Source organism: Sus scrofa, chromosome 1, assembly GCF_000003025.6.
Source record: "Sus scrofa isolate TJ Tabasco breed Duroc chromosome 1, Sscrofa11.1, whole genome shotgun sequence".
Taxonomy (NCBI): Eukaryota; Metazoa; Chordata; class Mammalia; order Artiodactyla; family Suidae; genus Sus; species Sus scrofa.
Genome location: NC_010443.5, coordinates 54214930 through 54234037, shown reverse-complemented (window position 1 = coordinate 54234037; position 19108 = coordinate 54214930). Strand labels below are relative to the sequence as shown.

The 19108-nt window shown below is 42.6% G+C and overlaps 1 long non-coding RNA gene across 8 annotated transcripts in view; it reads left to right on the top strand.

The window, feature by feature from the left end:
• The window catches only part of LOC102157437, a 385071-nt gene that overhangs the window by 166962 nt on the left and 199001 nt on the right, over positions 1-19108 (top strand). For 6 of the 8 annotated variants that reach the window (XR_002343406.1, XR_002343403.1, XR_002343413.1 and 3 more), the window contains exon 3: positions 7797-7947. The exons of 1 other annotated variant lie outside the window; for it this stretch is intronic. This is a non-coding gene — a long non-coding RNA (uncharacterized LOC102157437). The remainder of the gene's footprint in view (positions 1-7796; positions 7948-19108) is intronic. One more of the 8 variants, XR_002343402.1, reaches the window with a different exon arrangement.

Sequence of the window (19108 nt, the reverse complement as noted above, 5' to 3'; positions counted from 1 at the left end):
CCACAGAGACAGCCCTATGCTACCAAGCCCCTGGGGACAGTCACATACTGGACAAGTTGCTTTCTCCTACAGCCACTTGCAGTTTGTCGTTTTCAAAGCCCAATTCAATGTCTCTGCCCTTGTCATTTACTTTCCTATTAGGAGACATTTTGGGGATAGGTGTAGCATTATTCTTTTAATAGTTCCCATTTTTCATTCGGTCCACATTACTTGTAAAGTGCCATTTCCACTACCACAATTAACTGGAATAATCCACACTGGCTTCTGATTAGGGCCAAGCTAAGTTCTCTGTGATGCTTTGAATTATATTATGGTTTCATTGATTTATTGTTAATCAGTGGTATGGGAATAAAATTCATATGCATTGTACATAGTGTATAATGGTAGAGTCTGGCATGTGGAGTTCAGTGACGCTACAGTGAAAGTATCCAAACCATCTCTTTACCTTGACCTTTCCTAGCATGTGTACTCTCATTCTTTCAGCTGAATGTACATACCCTTTTATATGCTGTAGTTTATGCAAACCATATTTTGAGAATGCAGTCAGAATGATAAGTTGGCTTGTTGAGCTAATCCTGTATCTTTGCATGTATCTTAGGTTATGGTCTTAGCTTATAGTCCCATAGTCTTGGTTCCCTACAGACTGAATTGTCTTGTTCCCTATATGGTAGAGCCACTTATTTGCTGGATTGAAACTTAGGAAAATCTTCTTGGGAAAGTCAGTTGTAAACATCAGTCATTAACAATCAGTTGGATAGATTGTGAGCCTATTATTTGCTTTGTTAAAGGGATTCTCACAGGCTTTCTTTAAAAATCTGATTTACTGAGGTAGTTAAGGTGGGTCACACATACACAGAAGGATGTGATAGCTTGTGGATTGGCTTCCCCAAGGAACACCCCGTGGTATTCCATGAGAATCTTTACTGCAATTTTACATGAAACAATAAAGGTTCATAAGGGTAGTTTTCATGATTAGTAGGTGAAATGCTTGGCTAGTTCTAAAGATAACAGTCCTGGGAGGCTAGAGGAAGAAAAACGTATTAGAAGTGACACTAGACTGGGAGCTGGGGACAGCCTGGAGCTGGTCTTCTGCTTGCTCCATCTGTGAAGTGACTTGGCTGAGCTAGACTATGCCTTACTTTCTTTCCAGTCCTAACAGCCTAGGTAGGTTTTTGTTCGCTACCATCGTTTACATCTTTGTTTCTGTATATTAGATGATTGCCTCATCATGCTTAGGACCAGCATTTATATGATCTTATAGGGCGTTTCACTGCTTCTCATTCTCCTTATTAAGTTCAGTGATGGTCTTGAAAGGATTGTTAATTGTTTATTTTAATAAAATCAGGCTCTTTGTGATCTTCTCAAGGTATCTTAGGAGGGGCTAGTTACTGAGTGCCTTGGAGAAAGAATTGTGGATCTGGGGAATTTTGAAAGGAGGAGGGAGGGAGTGAGAAGTTTGGGTGGGGGAAGTGTATGAAAGAACATGGAAACAGTGGAAGAAGGTAGAAATGGGGGCAGGTTTTATTTAAAGCCTTCTTTCCTTGACTCCATTTGCAGTTGAAATCCACGCAGATGCCAAATCCATATGATTTTTTAGAAAAAGTTCATGAATTGTGGTTGTTACTTTGAAGCTTTTCCCAACCATTTGAAAATAAAGATTACTGAGAACAAATCTCCTACAAGTTAATCTACTTGAGTCCAAGTGCCAACTTTGCCAACTGTCCAAGCTGTAACTCTGGGCTGATGTCAGATTGGAGATCAGATCACGAACAAAGATTTCTATTTTTGCTAATCCCTTACCGGCTCTCCTGGGCAGTGTCAAAGCCAAATTCAAGGAGGTCTTGGAGGATGTGGCTTCAGAGCTGGCCTGAAGGGAGAATCCTTTAAAATTTCCATGGTTTTTTTCTGTTGTTTCTACTCCATGGAGGTCCAGGATGAGACCCCAGCTCCCCATGAAGCAGCAGGTGAAAAGGATGGACAGGACCAGTGGTCACATCATTGGGGGAGCAGCTCTGGGGACAGGTTCTATTAGCATTGAATTAAGAATTTTCACAAACTGGACGATGTGTTGCAACGAGATAATGTGCTCTTTGGATTTCTTTTTTAAAAACTCTTCTTTTTTGGGGGGGGTTCTTTTTGGAGCCACACCTGTGGCATATAGATGTTCCTAGGGGTCAAACTGGAGCTGCAGCTGCCAGCCTACACCACAACCACAGCCATGCCAGATCCAAGCCGCATCTTCAACCTACACTGCAGCTTGCAGCAATGCTGGATCCTTAACCCACAGATCAAGGCCAGGGATTGAACCTGCATCCTCATGGGTACTAGTTGGGTTTTTAAACCACTGAGCCACAACGGGAACTCCCAAAACTCAAAAAATACGTTAAACATGACTTTTGATCAGTTTGTTTCACTTTAATCAAGCATTAAAACCACTGGATATGTTTACAGGTTGGAGTTGGGACTATCTCAAGGAACATTTTAATTTTTGTCTTCTACCTTTTCCCCTCCCCTTAGTTCACTGACCACTTCTTTGGGCTGGAATCCTTCTCCCAGGTGCTTGGTGATGCATCCTGAGACCCGGAGACCCTCCCCTGTCACTCACTGCCTGGGCTCTTTGATTTCCTCCTACATTCCACCTCTGGCTTCCTTATTAAACAACATACTTTTTCCTCAGAGCTGGATAGGACAGGGGCGAACCTAGTAAAGTGATTCAGGATAAAGAGTTCAGGGGCCACAGTGGTCCAAAGGAAGGGCCCACAAACTTTGTCTTTGAAGGGCCTGATAGTACGTATTTTAGGCTTTGTAGGTTTGGAGTTTCTATCACAACTACTTGACTTTGCTCTTGTTGTGAGAAGGTAGCCATAGACAGTGCATGTAGCTGTGTTTCAAGAAACCATTATTCATGAGACACTGAAATATGAATTTCATACAATTTTCACTTGACATAGAATATTTCTCTTGCAACCATTAACACATGTGAAAACCGTTATCAGCATGAGGACCATACAAAAATGGGCGACAAGCTGGATTTGGCCCTGGGGCCGTAGTTTTCTGACCCTAGGTCTAAAGTCTAAGTTCCTTCAGATAGTTTTTCCATATATCCTGGAACATTACATTTCTTTAACCAAAGAGGTAATTAGCTATTTCAGACACTGTGTGTGTGAGGGGTAGCGGGGAAGCTTTCAAGGGCTCTCAGTCACGGCTCGGAGACCACTGCCTGTCTCTCTTGCTTCCAAAAGATCACCTGTGGAAAGAGCCCCATCATTCAACAGCATCTGATCAGCTCCATATAAACTACTGAGTAGGTTTCACTGGATAAACAACCCACATGCCTCATTTAGGTTGTAGAATGCAGAGAGCTCTGATTCACAGTGTGGGTCAATTATAGAGCCCCAGTGATTCCTTTTTAGAAATATCCGATGTCCTGCTATATTCCTTGTCCAGAGTGGTGTACCTTTCTTGTGCCCTTCTTTTGAGGATATGCCAGCTGTATGGAGTATGTAGCAACTTTAAAAATCCCAGTGGCTCAATAAGTAAAGGTTTGCCACACTCCAGGGCAGAGTAATGGCAATGAGTTGGGGGTTGGGGTACAGTTGGGAGAGTTCTTCAGGAAGCTAGGCTCCTTCATCTGGTGGTTTTGTCATTCCCAAGACCTTAGAGTATCCCACTGACCCTCTGTGTCTGAACAGCAGACAACAGGATACGTGGAGGATCTTGTGAGGATGCTTTAGGGGCTAGGCTGGAGGCCAGACTGGAGGTGTTGGCCTCGATTCCTCTCCCTGTGGACCTCTCTATGGGCCTGCTTGGACTTCCTCCCAGCACGGCAGCTGGATTGCACTGGCAAATGAAACCAACAAACAGGAATGAGAAGCTGTCAGTTTGGAAACTGGTATAGCATACACACCCTTCTGCTGTATTCTATTGGTCAAGCCATCACAGAGACAATTCTGATTAAAGAAGTGAGGGTAACCATCTTACTTCTTCCACCAGAAGAGTTTCAGAGAATTTGCAGCTCCCTTGAATCTCCCTGGCTGTTATGTTGAGAGTTTATATGAGTGAGCGTCTGAGCATGATGCTGACACAGAAGTCCATCTCTAGTCACGTCCACTATGAACTATGATTGGCCATCCCAGAGGCATGTTGGAGCTACACGTTGATTCTCTAAAGCAAGCCTCAGCAAACTACAGCCTTTGAGTCGTATTTGGCCAATGTCAATGTTTGTCAATAAAGGTTTATTGAAACGTCACTATGATCAGTTACTATATGTAATTTGTGGCTGCTTTCAGGCTACAACAGCAGAGTTAAATAGTTGTGATAGAGGCTGTATGGCCTGTAAAGACTAAAATGTTTACTCTCTGATTTTTACAGAAGTTTATTGATGCCTCTAAAGAGACTTAGAGAATGACCATCATTAGGTCTAAGGGCAATCCGCTTTTAAAAGCAGGATCTGCCTTTGTGATTGACCCGAGGGCAAGTATGTTACTAACAACCAGGAGTTGCTCTGGCTTTGATAACAGAGCCCTTTAAGAGTGTGCAGGTTGTGTATTTTGCCATCAAATCACCCAAATCTCCAGCAGGATGGTAATTGTCTTGGCAACCTCTGTCCAGAAGCTGGCAACAAGCTGTATGTTCCCCTTTACCTTCTTCCTTGGCACCCTTCAACTCCATCGCTGCAGTCCTGGTTGCAGTTGGCAGGACCTGGGGTGTGTTTGTCCAGCTTGAATAATTCGGACAGGGTTGCTGTAGGAGGCTCTGGAGCTGAGTTGGTCTGGACTTTTCTGTGGGTCTTCTCAGACATAGCTTATGTTATTGTCGATGGAGAAAGATCTCTCACTTGACAGCCTTTCTTCTAAAGTACAGTTCCAAGCACTGGTCTTAATGTTTTCTTTTTGTTTGTTTGTAAAGTCAGTTCTAGGTTATTGGTGGCATGTATGTGTACATGCTGTAGGATATATTAAAAATGAAGAATAATCATCAGTCATTTGAAACTGACATTTGGAATTCTCTTTCTTCCTGTTTTTTCCCCCCTTGTGAGGCCCCACTTTAATTGAGTAAGCATTTACTATGAAAATTCACATATCAAAAAGCTAATTGTAGGAGGTCCAGAAGTCACTTTTTACCTCCTCCCCTCCCCCTTTTGAAAGGGCTTAGACACCTGAGAAGGATGCTTTAAATTCCAGGTGTTGTGTTCTACTTGTGCATCATGAGTCTCTTGATTGACATTTTGTTTACACACATGTGGATGAGGATCTTTGCTGAACCTATGCTTTATCATCTTATCATTCATTACCAACGAATAAACGGAAACCTAAATATTTCATTCCCCACAGAAACTAGAGACTTGAAAGTATCCAGGACAGAGACTTTCTGCTTTCTTTAGACTCCACATCAACATGATGTGTATTCTCCTTTATTTTATTATTATTATTTTGCAAATCCTAAGTATATATATTTTTTAGCCATGCCTGTGGCATGTAGAAGTTCCCAAGGCAGGATCGAACCTGAGCCATAGCAGTGACCCAAGCCACAGTAGTGACAACGCTGGATCCTTAACCAGCTAGGCCCCCTGGGAACTCCTCTAAGTTGTTTTTTGATTTCGTTCCTTTGATTTGTATTAATGTAAAACAGGCTGTTAATCCAAAACAGCAGAAATATTCACAGATTTGATCCTTTAATACTTTGTAAATGTTTAGCCAAAGCCAGAATTGTAGAGGTGATAATGAAACGTGTGTTAGGCAGCCCCCTGCCCCCCACCCCCAACCGTAGCCCATCCAGTCAAGCCAAGTCACCATTAGCACACAGTGTAACTGTGTTATTACCCCTACATTCACTGGCTTCTCTTAACCACACTGGAAACAGTAGAGGCTTTATTAGAAAAGGGAAGTGGCAGGGGAGACAGCTATAGGACTTAACAACTTAGGCACATCCTCTCCTCCAAGGTAAATGTGTACATTCTTTCCTTAACAGAGGGTGAAAGCACGCTGGAAAGTTCTTATAAGAAAACACAGCTAGTTACATGCTCACAACCAAGGAACTTCCCTCTTCTTTTTCTTTTCTTTTCTTTTCTTTTCTTTTTCCCTTTTTTTTTTTTTCTTTTTAGGGCTGCACCCATAGCATATGGAAGTTCCTGGGCTAGGGGTTAAGTTAGAGCTGCAGCCACTGGCTTACACCACAGCCACAGCAACACTAGATCTGAGCCGTGTCTGCGACCGACACCACAGCTCACAGCAATGCTGGATCCTTAACCCACTGGGCAAGGCCAGGGATCAAACCCTAGTCCTTATGGATACTAGTTGGGTTCGTAACCTCCTTAGCCACAATGGGAACTCCAGGAACTGCTCTCTTCTACCTGCAGAGATGTCCATCATTCCTTCCCATGTGAAGCCAGCTTGACCAGCTGAATACGTTTGGACACCACTAGGATGACCAGTGATCCAGCCAAATTACCCTGACATTCACTCTGGTGTTCTATTTGATACCTCAGTTAGTGCTCTAGTGTGGTTAAAAAAGCTGATGTCCCTTTCAAAATAACCAAACACGTATCATAAAATACCTCTGCTTTGGAGAGTTATTTAGTTTGTTTCATCCTTGGTATCTTTATCGAGGAAGTAAGAATGAGGACTCCATCAGTCCTGGGTATAACATTTTGCAGATAAGGAAACAGAGCAGAGAGGTGGCTGATGTCTTGCTTGAATTCTCTGAGCCAGCCTTTAATAGTCACTGGATCACAGCTTTCCTTTCTGCCTTTCTCTTTCCCAGTCTTGGGGTACGTTTTCTCCACTGAATTCCTGTCACACTCTGGGCCGGCGTATGTGACGAATGCATGGCTTTCAGCTCTGGCTGCTAAAGCTCTTGATTTTCCTCTTTCCTTACACAAAGTCTCCTCTGCTGAACTGTCCCGTGCCCGTGATTAGAAGACACTTGTTTTCCTAGCAGTTCTCAGCAGTCATTTCTCTTGGGCAGAGGTTCACTCTTTGGGGACCCTGGCATTGGCTGGTGTCAAGCTTGAGAGAAGAGAGTGGAGCTCCTCTGGGTGAGACCGAAAGAGAAATCTGTGGGCTGCTGAGAAGTTGGAGAGGAAGGAGGGAAAAGGCTGTGGGATGGTGGGGTGCTATGCAGTACATGATGGGGCCCTCCCATCGACCACTGACATCGCTTAACTTGGACACCATTTTGCACAAACAGATTTCTTTGTGTAAACCGGAGAAGAGGCTTAGTTTCTGACTGAGCTAGTGTGGAGTGAAACAGAGACAATTTTCTCAACACTGAGGGTGTAGAAATTGAATTGAATTGGAAGAGACCTCATGAAAACCAACCCTAAGGGAGTTTTGGAACCCATGGGAGGGGCTGAACTGTCACAGGCTATGAAATTGATTGCCCAGGTCAATCAATCAATCAATCAGCCAATAACAATCAAATCCATCAATCAATAAAAAATAAATCAGTAAAGGCTCTTGAGGGTTGGGACAGCCTCAGATGACATCTGGGGTACACAGGTCTGTTCAAAGCAGAGAAGCTTTGGTAACTATTGAGTTAAAACATTTATGGAATCCTTTATTCCTCCAGTAGGGAGGATTGAACTTGACCAGAAGTTCTCACCTATTTCTTTCTGGAGCTTAACTTAGGATGTGTTTGAGTGAAGTCAGCAGAGAAGCACGTCTTTAACCTCTGTGTTCTAGGGATGGGGTGCAGGGAACAAGGTCAGAGTAGCTAGTAGACTTATGGACAACTGGACTGTAATCTTCTGTGCACCTATCTTTGTTTTTCTGTCTCTTTTCTCTCTCTTTCATAAGAAGGCAATTCAACCTGAAGGAAGCAGGATAGAGAATGATGGAGTGGAGTCATCTGGGCTGGCATTTTCCCTGGGCAGAAGAGGTACCTCACTTTTTCTGATCCTTCTCCCCAAGGCTAAGATACCTTGACCAACTTCTTCATCAATTGAAAGTAAGGAAACAAACTCTTTTTGGATTTATTTAAAAAAAAATTTAACTTATAATTGGTTTACAGTGTTTTGCAAATTTCTGCTATATAGCACAGTGACTCAGTCATACACACACACCACACACACACACACACACACACACACACACACACACACACACACACACTCTTTCTTTAAAATATTATTTTCCATCGTGGTCTATCCTAGGAGGTTGGATATAGTTCCCTGCACCATACAGTAGGACCTTTTCATCTATCCATTCTAAATGTAATAGTTTGCATCTACTAACCCCAAATTCCCAGTCTATCCTACTCCGTCTACCTGCCTCCTTGACCACAAGTGTGTTCTCCACGTTTGTCTTTCTCTGTTTTGTAGATAGGTTCATGTGTGCCATGTTTTATTTTATGTTATTTTATTTTTTAAACTAAGGTATGTACATTGCTTTATTATTTATTTATTTAGGGCCGCGTCCATGGCCTGTGGAAGCTCCCAGGCTAGGAGTCAAATCAGAGCTGCAGTTGCCAGCCTACACCACAGCCACAACAACACAGGATCCAGGCCGAGCCTACGACCCCCACCACAGCTCACAGCAACGCTGAATCCATAACCCATTGAGCAAGGTGAGGGATTGGACCCGCGTCCTCATGGATGCTAGCTGGGTTTGTTACTACTGAGCCACATCAGGAACTCCGTGTGTGCCATATTTTAGATTCCACCTTTGCACTATAGCTCAATGGCCAGTATCAGGACCTGGGATGGAGAATAGGGAGGAAGCAGAGCCTGAGGAAGGCTGGGACACAGGAGGCTGGTAAAACTTAGGGAGTATCCACACTTTTAGACTCTTGTACATTTTAATCCTTGCAACAACTCCCTCAAAGATGGCATTATTTTCTTTAGTTTAAAAATGAAAAGAACAAGTCTTTTGGTATAAATAGGGAAACCAAGACACAGAAAGATACCCAGTACCAATGGATACTCGGCAGTGTTGAGCTGAGGGGAGAAATGGTGCATAAAATGTTTGAGGAACATGTCTTCTTACTTCATGATTTGCCTTGGGCTGGCTATTGTGGTTGTTATGGCAGGATGAGAGGTGGGGAGGAAAAGGCAAAAATTGAGTGAATCAGGGAGGGAGAATAATCAGATTAGGGGAATGGCTGAACCTGAGAGAGGAAAGGGAAAAGCTGCAAAGAAAAGGTAGTGAGGAGAAATGAGAGAAGAGCTCCTTCTTGTAGCAATAGGTATTCTTAGGTGATTTCTCTTTGTGTTCTACCAAATCAAAATAAATGCAATAGGATGTCATAATCGAAAGTCAGCCAAACTAGTGTGCATGGGCTGGAATGAGTTTTAAAAAATCAAAACAGTCTGGAGAGATGCTTTATTTTTCTGACTTAAAAAACGTTGCAGATAAATGTGCTTCTGATCAGAGGGGAAGCAAGAAGAGGGCACTGGGCCAAACATATGCAGGCAGGTGCTGTACACGTTCTCCACACGGCTCTGCCAGAGCACCCTGCCGGTGACCTCGGCGTGGAAAGGAAGATGTGTGTTTCTCTGCAAACACGTCGGGAGAAGGATGAGACCTCCCAGCTGATCTGGATTCCATATCAAGATGATATTTGAGTGCTTCACTGCAGAGGTGTCGGAAGGGGCAATTCCCTCTCCACATCTCTTCCCGCCCCACCCCACCCCTTTACCTAAACTCACTGGTGTCCTGAGTGTCATTTATCTTGTAACAGAGGATGGAAGCCTTTTTATCTCCTAGAATAAGGAGGCTGCTGAACATCAATTTGTTGGTGGATTTTGAAAAAATCACAGAAAATGAGTCTGTCTCCTGGCCTCCTCCCCTTCCTTAGAATGAGCAAGCTTTTCTGCTTTGCCTCTTAACTTTCTGTGGTGAGCAAATGCAAGGTTAGGGAAATGAAGCATAAGGAGATGAGGGTGCATTTATACAGTCTCAAAACAGGTGTGGTGGGGGCCCTGGCTTCCGCTGAAGTGGGTATTGTAGTCTCCTAGGGTTGTTGTAACAAATTACCATAACGTTGGTGACTTTAAACAACAGAAATTTATTATTTCATAGGTTTAGAGGCAGGAAGTTCGAAACTGAGGTGTCAGCAGCCTCGGTCCCTCTGAGTCTCCGGGTAGAATCCTTCCTTGCCTCTTCCTTGCTCCTGGTGCCGGCCCTCAGACCTTGACATTCCATGGCTTCTAGCCACATCGCTGCAGTCTCTGCTCTGTCGTCACATGGCGTCCTCCCTGTGTGTCTCTGTCTCCGCATGGTGTTTTCCTCTTCTTATAAGGAGACCAGTCGTATTGGACTAGACCCCATCCTAATGACCATATCCTAAAAGGATTGCATCTGCAAGGATCCTATTTCCAAATAAAGCCACAAGTCACAGGTACCAATGGGTTAGAGCTTCAATTTGTGTGTGTGTGTGTGTGTGTTTGTGTGTGACAATTCAGTCTATATCAGGAGGTATTCATGCTGGTATGCTAGTGGGGCAGGAGCCTGGGCAGGGGGTAACAGGAGGTGGGGGAGAGGCAGAGTTGGTTGAGATGTATTGCAAACCCTGGTTCACTCCAAGGAGGCAAATTCGAGGCTCCTAATAGAGAAGGGCTGCAGGTTCCGTTGTCAGAGACTCTGGGGGGCTCAGCTCACAGATATGGCTGCTCTGGGGCCCAAGAGATGCAGTGTGCAGAGAGGGAGAGGGAGAGAGACTTTTTTCACTTTTTCAAGGAATGCGGTGTGACTTTGGCACATGGAGGACCCCGGGGACACGGCACTCCTTGGTACCTTGAGGGCTGGCAGAATCCAGGGTGCTGGGAGATTATTAATGGGGACAAATGGCAGTGTCAGAATGAGACCCTCTCAAGATGTTTTGGGATAGAAGTAAAAGAGCAAAGGATAGAGAAAAGCCCTGAGGATCCCAGAACTGTTGGCTCTTTAGTAGAATGGCCATAAAGATAATTGTGTGAACTGGGAGAATATGAGGGTAGAAGGGGGTGCCATCAAGTCCCACCTGGACAACAGGAACTTGTCAGGCAAACAAGACACATGGTCTCCCAGCCCTTCAGAGATGTGTATAATGTGGGTAGGACACTCTCATTCTGTGCTGACCCTAATCACAGGCATGGTGGGCCTATTGGATTATATTCTTTTATTGAATTGAATTGGTTTAGAAGTGGGCTACAGGGTCAGTAAAGTTTATTGTTTTAATTTCAGTCTTAACTTTTTAAAAATGCCCTTTATAGGGTAACTGAAGTGACTGAAGCTTCTGCCATTGGACTAAACTTCAGAACAGCGCCCTTTGTTGAGACAGTGCAGGGATTGCAAGAAAATGCTCAAATGCTGATCACACTGGGGCAGAGGGCTGGGGCTGGGGAGGAAAGCTGTCTCCTCCCATCAGACTGTCAGACTGTTGTTATTGGTGGATCATTAGAACAGCAAGTGATCACCTTGAACCAAACCTTGAGGGGATGAGGGTTCTGTTGAGGAGTTGGGGATTGGGAAGGGGACTGTTGGCTGCTTGCCTGGCTCCAACCCCCAACTTAGGGCTGAGGATCAGAGACAGGGTAGGGGGAATGGTGCTAAGAAAGGATCTCAGGAGGAGTTTCTGTTGTAGCCCAGTGGGTTAAGACCTGACATTGTCTCTTTGAGAATGTGGGAGTCGATCCTTGGCCTTGCTCAGTGGGTTAAGGATCTGGCATTGCTGCAAGCTATGTTGTAGATTGCAGATGGGGCTCTGATCTGGTGTGGCCATGGCTATGGCATATGCTGCAGCTGAAGCTCTGATTTGACCCCTGACACAGGAACTTCCATGTACTGCAAGTGCAGCTGTTAAAAAAAAAAGGAAAGGATCTTAGGAAAGGGCACATGGAGAGCTAAAGTTATGCCAAGCCTGCTTCTCAAGGGTCTAGAAACAGTCTACTTATGCCTGGAGGGAGTCACTGGTGGAGGAATTCAGAACCATTTAATTTCTCTCCCTGGCTGGGTTACCATCCTTCCCCAGGCACCAGGCTGGCTGGCTTCTCTGAAAGATGTTAGGTTCCAAATATGACATTGACAACAGAGATGCCACTCTGATGTGCCATTGTTAGGCGCTCCCTTCCTGTTGCTCTGAAAGAATGGAAAGAGTCTAGTTCCCAGAGGGGCTTCATGAGGATCAGAGAAATTCACACCAGTGGTCTCAGACAGGCATGGAGAGTCTTTGAGGCTGATTCTGGCTCTACAGCTTTGCAAGCTCGCACTGCCACTTGGAATGCTGGCAGATTGAACATTTGTCAATGAAGGTCATTTTTTCTAAGTATCTCTGCCTTCAGTGACTCTTAATTGCAAGAGACTGTTAGCTTAGTGACATTCCATTCCATTTCGTGACTAATGACTGTTATTTTTCTGAGTTTTATTTTAGTCATATTTTGCCATGCATGGTCCTTGGGATCTTCAGTATTAAAACACTGTGACATTTCCTCTAAACATGCATTTCTCATAAGCTCCTTTCATGGTGACCTCTGTGACCTCATATTTTCCAATTTCATAAGCTTCATCAGCTGTTGGATACCATTTACTTTTTCTAATTTTATCTTTCATTGTTCCCTTCTTAAAACCTATAGCTACTTAGTAACTTAGGGCTGGTCCAGTGGGAAACCATGTTATTGAGCCCAGATTCAAACTCTTTTGCATGGTAATAATTTGAAAGTTGTAAATTCACTTTTCTCTTTTGCCTTAATGAAAATACAGGCTTTGCTCTACTTGGACTTAGGCATCTCTTCGCTTCAGGGAGAGGAGGGCTTGTTGTTGGCACTGTGTGATGAGAAAGGATATTCAGCTTCTGTGTCTGCCAGGATCAGTCAGGGAAGCAGAGCCACTATGAGGATGGAAGGAAGAAGGATTTAGGGTAGGAGTTAGACTTCACACAAACGAGGGAGGAGCTAGGGAAAGGGTGGCAATCCAGATCACTCTGCTGATCAAATGCTGCTAAGAGGAAGTCTCTCGGTTTAAGGAACAATGCAGCTGGGAAGGCAGGTGTTGGGTGAATGGTGATGTAGGTGAATAGGGGCATGGCTCTTGCACCCCCACTGCTTTGTCAGGGGGTTGCTTTACAGGGGTCTGTTTTATAGTTATGGTTGAAAGAGTCCCAGTTCATTATTCCAGATACATAAGTTCTCCATAGCACAAAATGAAAATGTCATCACCCAGATCAGCATTGTATCAAATGTGAAAACTTCAGATCTAGTACCTGACTGAATATGATCTCTGCTAAGTAAATTAAAACAAGCACACAAAATAGTAGGAAGAAACTATCTTTCTACTCTTTTAAGTTTAAAAGACTGGGTTATTTATTTTACCATTTTTCCACTTTCAAGGTTACTACCATTTCTACTAGATTAATTTAATTTCCTACCCCTTATGAGATCTCTGTTTTATGTTCACGATATTGTAATGACTTCTCTGTCATTTGATGAAGGCTCCATCCCGACCTTTCTTGCCTTCCTTTTAATTTCCCTCATTCTTCTGTCCTAAGGTTGTTACTATTGTATGTCAATGACAATTTTATTCTCATCGAGTCTCTCTTGAAGATACCAATAGAGAAAAACTTAGATATAATCTTTCCCCAAAGAAAATTCAATTAATTCCCTTTATGGGATAATCATATAATGGGAAGCTACAAACTTATAATCACCTATGGAAATATGTGTAATGAGTTGATGGCAACCCCAAAATAAATGGATATTTCCATATGAAGCTTTTAGCAAAGAGCCTAGCTCTTAGAAGTACTTGGGAAACATTCACAAGCACAATGACAATGACAAGAATGGTGGTGGTGGTGGTAACGGTGATGCCAGAGACGTACATGTGTGTGCACATACACACAATGAAACCTACTATAGGGACAGTTCCAACTGGAGGTGTCCCCCTGTCACTTCAGACTCAACATATACCAAACCAGCCTCACAGTATTCCATTCTGAGCCAGATCTTCCTCTTCACTTCCCTATTTCTATAGGACCACTGTTCTTTTACTCACAGAGTTTTGCTGCCTCTCTCTCCAGCCCTCTCTTTGTCTTCAGGAGTGTAAGAGTCTAGGGACTAGACTGTCTCCAGGAGCTTTCACAATTAAATGAAGGAAGGGCTGAATTTATGCAGTTGCTAAGTCCAGTTGCTCAGTTTCCATTCTTTCCATGCATGTTTATCATGCAGCTGTGATGTGAAAGGTGCTGTTTTGGCTGTGTCAATCCTCAGAAGTAGAAGCTGTATTTTTGTGCCAAGAGTGGTCATTCAGTTTCATTGGACTTAAACACGTAGTTGGAATCATTGTGTTACCGACAAGAAGGACAGGTAGATGGAAAGCATAAGGAAGCAGCCAAGAGACTTTGAAGTCTACCATTTTGTAATGATTTGGACACAGATTAATTCATAGCTACAGTGGTAGCTGAAATATTGTTAAAATTTTTGCATAGCTTTGGCTGTGATGGTGTTGGTGAGGAGATGGAGCAGAGTGGGGAGAGAAGAAGAGAGACTGAAGATAAAAATTGCCCAACGCAAGCATCAAACTAATACTCAGTAAACTTCTCCACGGCAGACATTATTGGCTACCTGCTTCAGGGCCACTCAGCCTTGTTTCCTGTTAGAATCCTGGGTTTATCCAGGTATCCTTGCTTCTTTCATGAGTTATGAGTTTCTTTTCTTTTCTTTCTTTCTTTTTTTTTGTGTCTTTTTGCCTTTTCTAGGGCCGCTCCTGCGGCATATGGAGGTTCCCAGGCTTGGGGGTCTAATCAGAGCTGTAGCCACCGGCCTACGCCAGAGCCACAGCAATGAGGGATCCAAGCTGCGTCTGCAACCTACACCACAGCTCACGGCAACGCCAGATCCTTAACCCACTGAGCAAGGCCAGGGACCAAACCCGGAACCTCATGGTTCCTAGTCGGATTCATTAACCACTGTGCCACAACGGGAACTCCCAAGTTATGAGTTTCTGAGGAGACCAGCATCATTAGTAAACTCTGAGTGTTTACCAAGCCAATCATGGTGATACTCTTTCCTCTGTCAATAACATTAAAATGTGTCATAATTCTGACAAATGAGGAGAGATAGCTTGGAGAAATTCTAGTAAACATTTTCTTTTATCTTAAAAAGATCCTAATGTTTTCATGCCAGTGTGATATCTCGAGCTACAATCAGTCTGTGACCATGATGCGAGCTACCCTGAAGATGAGATTGCTATGCTGAAGATTGCAGAGTGGGAAGATAAAAATAATGAGCTACCCTGGAAGTGCCTTAATTTTTCCTTGATTTTCCAAAGGAGAATTTTGCTGAATAATGGGTTATTGATTGATGGTCTTTTTCTTTCTTCTCTTTGAATATGTCATTTCACTGCCTTTTGATAGCCGTGGCTTCTAAGTCAGCTCTTGAGCTTACTGAGAATCCCTTGTACATAATGGATCTTTTTTTTTCTCTTCCAATTTTCTTTGTTTTTTGACTTTTGAGATTTGACTATGAAGTATCTAGGTGTGATCTCTTTGAATTTATTCTGTTGGGATTTTGCTGAGCTGCTTGAATATGTGGATTAATGTTTTTCATCAAATATTTGAACTTTTCAACCATTATATCATCAAATACTTTTTTCCCCCCTGCACCCATGGCATATGGAAGTTCCTGGGCTAGGAGTTGAATCTGTGCTGCAGCTGTGGCCTATGCTGAAGCTTTGTGGCAAACTGCATGACAACACTGGGTCCTTAACCCACTGACCAAGGCCAGGGATCAAACCTGCATCCTCATGGACACTATGTCAAGTTATTAATCCACTGAGCCACGTGGGAACTCCAATCAAGTACTTTTAAATGCCAAATCTCTCCTCTCTTTTGAGGGCTCCCATTATGCATATGTTGTTACATTGATAGTGTCTTGCAGATTCACTTTTTTCTCTTTGCAAAGATTCATTTTTTTCCTTATCTTTCTCAGACTGAGCAAACTCTATAACCTTTCTATAACCACTGATTCTTTGTTCTACCAGTTCAAACCTGTTGTTGACATCCCCTAGTGATTTTATTTTCATTTCACTTATTGTACTTTTTCATTCCAGAATTTCTATTTGGTTTTTATTTTTGTGTATTTATTTATTTATTTTTAAGAGTTTTAAAAATTTTTTATTGGGGTACAGTTGATTTACAATGTTGTATTAGCTTCAGGTTTACAGCAAAGTGAATCAGTTATACATACACATATATCCATTCTTTTTTCCCATATGGGTTGAGTATACCTCCCTGTGCTATACAGCAGGTCCTTGTTAGTTATCTATTTTGTATATAGTAGTGTGTATGTGTTAATCCCTTCCTCTTAATTTATCCCTCCCCTGCCATGGTTTCCCCTTTGGTTTTTATATCTTTATATTTTCTACTTATTTATCGATATTATTACTTGATGAACCATACTTGTAATACTTTCCTTTAATTCCTTAGCTGATTTAAAATCCTCATCTACCAAGTCAATATCTGGTCATCCTCAGGCACAATTTCTATTAACCAATTTTCCCCGCTGTGTGGACTATACTTCCCTGCCTTTCCATTGGCTGAATCCTTGCCAGGAACAAGAGGAGTCTTTCTCCTTCCAGAGTGTGAGAGCTCCCCCTTCTGGTCTTTCAACTCTAATTGAGGTATTTGTTTATTCATTTATTTACATTGTCCCCTTTAGATCATGGTCTTTCTCTGAAAGCATCGCTGATCACGAGTCAGTTTTACTAGTTTCCACAGCTTTTTGTCCCTCAATGCCAGGAAGGATTTCTCCTGGGTGTAATGTTTCATGTCAGGGGGAAATGCACAGACTAGAAACCTATTGAGGTCACATTTGAGTAACAGGAAGTGTAAGAGGGAGAACTCTCAGGCACTTTTAATCTAAAGTTTATATGTTATCAATATCATAGTTGTTGGAGATCATCTGAAGCCTTATGTCATCAACAAAGTTTTGGCAGTAAAATTCTAATATGCCTGGTCTGGATATCTTGGAAAACCTGTCTCATCAGATATGTGCTTCAATCTCAGGAAATGTTTTCTTTCAGGTCATCAGATGACATCAGGTCTACTCAAGATTTGATGCTTTCTTTAGGTGTGTCTTATGACTCCAAGAGTCTACTTCTTGGTGTTCGGCAGTGCAAGAGTTGGTTGGTAGTACTTGATAAGAGCCTCTCCAATGAGGTTGAAGAGAGTTCTTCTGGAGGTGTCTTTTTCAATAGACAAAATCTCCAGCTTGCAAAATGTGATGCTTAAGGTCTTTGTCTCTGAAGAGTACATTGTGAAAAGAGAGCTCTACCAAAACATGCTTATTTTTAATAGAAGTGTGTTTGACTAAGTAAGAGGATTGAGAGTGATAAGCACAATGAAAGTGTTGTAAAACCAGCTGAATAGCACAGACTTATCAAAGTACTTGGCCAGTAAAATGGATTCCTCAATCCTATGAAGTTCAAGAGTTCTCCAGATAGGAATAATCTTTTCCAAAAGGACTTTTGCTGTAGAAGAGGCAATAGCTTGTCTGCAAGGGAGAGCTTTGGTGCAGTGTGAAAATACGTATGCCAAAACTAAAGCATATTTATGTCCATGAAGTGGAGGAAGTTGTGTGAAGTTTATTTGTCAGACTTTGAATGGTCCTCCAGGCAGGAATAGTATGAATAAGCTTTTCTAAGTTGTGTTTCGAGCAAGTAGGACCAGTGAGGTAGACACTTTTTGTGGCCTTGTTAATATTTCCCCAGCAATTCATGATTCATGAAGGCCATCATTTTGTCAGTGGACAAGTGGTTTAATGATGCAGAATAGTGAGGAGTGGGAATTTTAGAGTATCTGGTAAGAATGGTTTGTTATTTCATCCAAACCCGAGCTTTCTCTTTTTATCAAACCAATAATTGTTAAATTTCTAATCTTGTTTTTCTTTACCTGAAGCCAATTGTTGGATTTTCTAAGTTATCACTTGAAGACAGTTACAGAGTTTTGGCTGATGTTGCTTTCCTTAAGGGCAGCATTCCTTGTGAGAATATCAGCAAAATGGTTTCTCCTAGCTTCCAGAGAGTCGAAACTTCGAGTGCCCCAGAATCTTAAGAATAGCTAAAATATCAAGTAGGACTACTGTGTCTAATAATTCCTGAACATAGGGACCATTTAAAATTTTATTTCAGCTGGATGTAAGGAAGCCATGTTGCCTCCACAGTATTCCCAAATCAGGAGCTACTTCAAAAGTACATCTACTATCATTATAAATATTGGCAGTTTTTTCCCTTCCTTGGCTAAAATAAAAACTTGCATAAGAATGTATAATTCAGCCTATTGTACTGACATAGCCATAGGCAAAGACACTGCCTCAACAAAGGAGTCGAAATAGCATTCTCAGTACAATATTTTCCATTGTCACTTTTTTTTTTCTTTTTGGGGCTGCACCTGCGGCATAAAGAAGTTCCCAGGCAAGGGGTTGAATCAGAGCTGCAGCAGCTGATCTACGCCACAGCAACACCGTATCTGAGCCGCATCTGTGACCTACATTGCAGTTCAAGGCAACACCAGATCGTTAACCCATTGAGCAAGGGCAGGGATTGAACCCACATTCTATGGATACTAGTCAGGTTCTTAACTCACTGAGCCCCGTAAGGAACTCCCATTGTCACCTTTTAAATAAGAACCATCAGTGAACCAGCATTACCCAGGGGAATTTCCTATAGATCATCACAAGGAGGCGGGAGGTGGTCCATTGGCATTAAGCAACTGTGAAGAACTTTATTAATGACAAAGGGGAGAAGAGTAGCAGGATGATGGTTAGTACAGTGTAAGAGTTATGTGAGGACCAGTTAACAAAAGGACGTAATGAAAGGTATGGCAGCAAAAATAAATAAATAAATAAAGGGTATGGCAACTGGCTGAGGAATGTTGAGTATGAAGAGAATTAAGGAGACCTTCTACTGCACAAGGTATAAAAATGGTTAAGAGGGATCCCGTAATGGTTTTCTTGGTTATCTTAACTAAAAGGACAGTGGCCATAATGGCTTAAGGCTCTGGGGGGTATCCCTGTGCCACAGGGTCCAGTGCTGGCTTTAACACCCTTTGGGTTGATGATGGTTCCTGGGTTTTTGAGTGAATACCCCTGGGACATTCCCTTTTCATATACAAAAAAGAACAAAAGGAATCAGATCATTGG